Source organism: Schistocerca nitens, chromosome 4, assembly GCF_023898315.1.
Source record: "Schistocerca nitens isolate TAMUIC-IGC-003100 chromosome 4, iqSchNite1.1, whole genome shotgun sequence".
Lineage (NCBI taxonomy): Eukaryota > Metazoa > Arthropoda > Insecta > Orthoptera > Acrididae > Schistocerca > Schistocerca nitens.
In genome coordinates, this window is record NC_064617.1 from 272,397,624 (window position 1) to 272,403,004 (window position 5,381).

General features: G+C 45.5%; 1 non-coding gene across 1 annotated transcript; it reads right to left on the minus strand.

Annotated features, from left to right (window-relative positions):
• Positions 1–2,647: 2,647 nt before the first annotated feature.
• Positions 2,648–2,719, minus strand: Trnaa-cgc (transfer RNA alanine (anticodon CGC)). The gene has a single exon. It is a non-coding gene; the product is annotated as a tRNA-Ala (tRNA).
• Between the last annotated feature and the right edge of the window lie 2,662 nt (positions 2,720–5,381).

Genomic DNA, 5,381 nt, shown 5'->3' on the forward strand with positions numbered 1-5,381 from the left:
TCTAGTCTCCGGAAAAATCATTATACTCGAGCATAATGTGTGTTCCAAAATTCTACAACTGATCGACGTTAGGGATATAGGTCTATAGTTCTGCACATCTGTTCGACGTCCCTTCTTGAAAACGGGGATAACCTGTGCCCTTTTCCAATCTTTTGGAACGCTACGCTCTTCTAGAGACCTACGGTACATCGCTGCAAGAAGGGGGGGGGGGGGGGGGGGGCAAGTTCCTTCGCGTACTCTGTGTAAAATCGAACTGGTATCCCACCAGGTCCAGCGGCCTTTCCTCTTTTGAGCGATTTTAATTGGTTTTCTATCCCTCTCTCATCTATTTCGATATCTACCATTTGGTCACCTGTGCGACAACCTAGAGAAGGAACTACAGTGCAGTCTTCCTCTGTGAAATAGCTTTGGAAAAAGACATTTAGTATTTCGGTCTTTAGTCTGTCAGCCACTGATTCAGTGTACCATTTTGGTCACAGAGTATCTGGACAGTTTGTTTTGATCCACCTTTGACATAAAACCAAAATTTCTTAGTATTTATCTGCCAAGTCAGTACATAGAACTTCACTTTCGAATTCATTGAACGCCTCTCGCGTAACCCTCCTCACACTACATTTCGCTTCGCGTTTTTTTTTTTTTTTTTTTTTTGGTTGTCCCCAAGGCCTTGGCTATGTTTATGTTTGCTGTGAAGTTCCCTTTGCTTCCGCAGCAGTTTTCTAACTCGGTTGTACCACGGTGGCTCTTTTCCATCTCTTACGATCTTGCTTGGCACATACTCATCTAATGCATATTATACGATGGTTTTGAACTTTGTCCACTGATCCTCAACACAATCTGTACTTGAGATAAAAATACAGATTTCAGAGTACTTGAAGGGTCAACACAAAGGTTTTGTCACTTTAGCCGGCCTCGGTGGCCGAGCGGTTCTAGGCGCTCAGTCCGGAACCGCGCGACTGCTACGGTCGCAGGTTCGAATCCTGCCTCGGGCATGGATGTGTGTGATGTCCGTAGGTTAGTTAGGTTTAAGTAGTTCTAAGTTCTAGGGGACTGATGACCACAGCTGTTAAGTCCCATAGTGCTCAGAGCCATTTGAACCATTTTTTTGTCACTTTTGCTAAACAGAAAAATCTTCCTACCTTTTGTAATATTTCTATTTACGGCTGAACTCATCGATGCCGTAACCGCTTTATGATCGCTGATTCCCTGTTCTGCTTTAACTGTTTCAAATAGTTCGGGTCTGTGTCACCAGCAGGCCTAGTATGTTATCGCCTCGAGTCGGTTCTCTCTTTAACTGCTCAAGGTAGTTTTCAGATAATGCACTTTAACAAAAATTTCACCGGATTCTTTGTTCCTGCCACCTGTTACAAACGTTTGAGTCTCCCAGTCTATATCTGGTAACTATAAATATTTTCCTTCAGGTGTTCTGCCACAACAGCTGCTGAGCCAGGGGGCCTATAGAGACATCCAATTACCATGTTTGAGCCTGCTTTAACAGTGACCTTAACCCAAATTTCGGATCTCCGTCAATTTCCTTCGATACTATCACACTTTTTATCACTATAAAAACGCCTCCCCCTTCACTGTCCAGCCTGTCTTTGCCGTATGCATTCCAATCTGAGTTTAGAATTTCATTACTGTTTACATCTGGCTTCAGCCTACTTTCCGTCCCTAGTACTATGAGAGCATTGTGACCGTTTATTAATGAGAGCAGTTCTGGGACCTTTCTATAGACGCTCCTACAGTTTGCTATTGCCACAATATTGTCATTCCCTGTTGCGTTTTGGCTACTGCGACCTTGTTGCGTCTCAGGGAGCGTCTTATCGGGCCTAGGGAGGGAATTCTCTAACCTAGAAAGACCCACATGAGCACTCCACACGTACTCCGTTACTCTTGTGGCCGCTTCCTGCGTGTAGTGCACGCCTGACCAATTCATGGGGACCCTACATTTCTCCACCCGATAGCGGAGGTCGAGAAACTTGCAGCCCAGATCCCCGCAGAATCGTCTGAGCCTGTGGTTTAAGCCTTTCACTCGGTTCCAAGGCAGCGACACTAAAAATACTTATCTCTGATTTCACACCGCGAGCGAGGCTTTCCGCCTTCACAAACTCCGCCAACCACCTGTATGAACTGAGGATGACATCTGAACCCAGACGGCAGGAGTCATTGGTGCCGACATGAGCAGCAATTTGCAGTCGGGTTCACCCAGTGTTCACTATCGCCGCCGGCAGGGCCTTCTCCACATCTCTGATGATACCCTCCGGCAGGCAGACTGAGTGAGCACTGACCTCCTTCCCCGACCTTTCCTCTATTTCCCTACGGGGCTACGTCACCCGCCTAACATAGGAGCTCCCAATCCCAGGTGCCCCCTTCATTTTTCAGTAACTCGAAAAAAAAAAACAAATGACGATTGTCGGTTTGAGTTGCACATACATGTTTGTGATGCACTCCGCACGCCATAGCGAAGGCTTTGGAGCAACATTTCAATGGGGGGATCGCAGCCCAGGGTCTTGCAGGTCATCGTCCTCCCGCTATGAGGTCGAACTGGACGAAATCCGCTTGCTTGGAGGAAAAATCTTGTACGCTGAATTTTATAGAATATGGTAATAGGGAAAAGTTTTCATGTACTGCTGCATGGAGGAACAAAAATTGGAGGAGCTGGGATTTGAACCCAGGACTTTCTGCATGCGAAGCAGACACTCTACCACTGAGTTACACCCCCGCCCGAGCAACTACATCTGGGACGATGTCTCTCGTGGATCCTACTGTCATTGTTTCTTATATTTGAACGGTACAGCGAGTGCACTTGGGAGAAGTGTATGCGCAATCAAGCGAGGTACGCACGGCGTTTTGTTTGGTGGACCGAATTCGTAAACCCACAATTAAAGAAATGTGTGCTCCAATATGCCCGGGACATAGCATACTGGAGGAAGTGCACATTAGAGTTTTACTTCTCATGCTTGCGCGAGTTTTATAGTGATCCCGCACGGGTCATCAGCCAAAACATTCGAATAAAACGATTTAAAGCAATAACTACAACTCCGGTGCGACGGTCACTGGACGGTCCTAAAGTAAGAGCGCGGACTGGGACTGATATTATGCAGGAAAAGCTTTCTATCTTCCATATTGTCAGGGAAGCTAAACGTGGAAGGCAGAAGCTACTCCAAAATCTTCAACACGACCGTGGTCAGGAGTACAACACGCAGAACGACATCAGATATCGTGTGTTGTAACATACTATACGAATCTTTATGTGGAGCCGGAAATCGACTAACCAATGGAGGAAGTCTCCCATTACCATGACAGTTACTGCTGATGACAATGTTTACCTTCTGGCAAATATCACGAATGAAGAACTCAAGGTTGACACAACAGGATCATACCGCCACAAATCGGCAGGATTAGACGGTCTCCCCGCAGAATTTTACACACGCTTCTGGGCCCTTATTGATGAATTAACAACTATGTATAATGAATTTCTGCAAGGTGAGCCCTTTCCAATAGAATTCACTGAAGGCTTGGTCGTATTGATTCCCGAAAAAGTGCACAACCGCTCTTTGCACGATTTTCGACCCATTACATTTCTGAACGTTGATTTTAAAATCTTGACTCGTTTATTAAATCATAGGCTGAAACCCATTCTCACGAAAATTATTGGGCCATACCAAACGAGCGTCGGCACAGGTCGATCCATGACGAATGTTTTATGTGCCTACAGGGACGTCTCACATTATCTTGGATCTGTAAATGCCAACTTGGGATTATGGTTTTAGATTTCGTAAAGGCCTTTGGTAGGATTAGCCACAAGTTTTTAACAAACGTCATGCACAAAATTGGGTTCAATCAACAGTTCCTTCTGCTTTTACAAAAATGCATCGTTGGAACAACGTCTAGAATAAAGGTTAATGGTCAGCTCACCACTCGTGTGCCCATAAAACAATCTGTTCGCCAAGGCTACCCCCTCTCGATGTCGTCGTTTGCCATCGCGGTTGAGCCGCTAATGTTTAATCTGCATGCACAACTCGCCGGCCCCACGGCCAAAACAGTTTGCCATGCTTATGCTGATGACATCATGAGCGTCATTGTTCATACGACAGATGATATTTAAACGGTGCGCCGCCTGACCACAATGTACATGCATTCCTCCGATGCGTTGATAAATGACCACAAATCTAAAAATCTTCCTCTCGGACAAATTGATGAACGCATGGTATCATCTTGGTTGCAACGCATTGACAAGATTAAGCAACTAGGAATGACTTTGCTGCCGGACCCGCGCGAGATGTCCAAGACGAACTGGCAACTTATGCTCAACACAGTTCGAGCAACACTCCAGGAACATAAGACTAGATCTCTCAACCGTTTCCAACGAGCGCAGTTTATAAATGAGTTTGTTCTTAGTAGAATCTATCATAGCGCCGCCGTGTTACCAATATCCGATGACATCGCTCAGAAGCTGCTTGTTGCCATATATTGGTTTGTCTGGCGGGGTAATATCTTCAAAACTCAACTTCACACGTTAACACTGGCTCGCCCCGCAGGCGGGTTAGGTATCAAGAATGTACGCCCACTGTGTCTTGCGGTCTTCATCAATAGAACGTCAAAAATACTTAGCAGCAATCACACTGGAATATCGAAGAGTCTCTTCACCTCCTTACTACCTCAGGATGTGAGACCGCCAATCCATGTTGGGCGCATCAATGAACAGTTGGGTACGTCCGCGTCTATTACACGGAAATCAGCTACCTGCCCCAGTCGCTTCAACATTTTAATACCTCTACCCTTTACACGGAACTGACGAAGCGACAACGAAGTCCGATCGAAAAGAAACAGCCGGAAAAAACGTGGTAACATATATGGGCGAACATCAATAACTCAGTTATTACGTTGGACATAGCGTCTGTATGGGATGACACTGTAAATGAAAAGGTCATCACAGGCGAAACGCTGCATAAAACTAAACTACGGCCTACACCATATTGTAACCAGTGTCATCTTATAGACACCCTTGCTCACACCTTCGTTTGCAGAGAGAACGTCATCTGGAACTGGACGAGGAAAAAGCAATCTATTATTAATAGGACGACGGGGAATGCGATCACTGTGGAACATGTGTTACATCCGGACTGTCGATTGTTCGCCGTCGCGAAGAACGATAGTCACGCCTGGCTCCTCGGACAATTAGCGTACTACATTGTTACCCAACATCATGCAGATCTCAACGTTTTCATTTTGTATATTCAGGAACAACATCATCATCATTTGACAAAACATCCTAAGTATAAACAGTTGTTCCAAAACTTTATCTGCACTGTACCTCCAAGCTGAAAGGCGTTCCACATTGGACTACTTGATGTCTGGAAATACAACTTACACATAGTTGA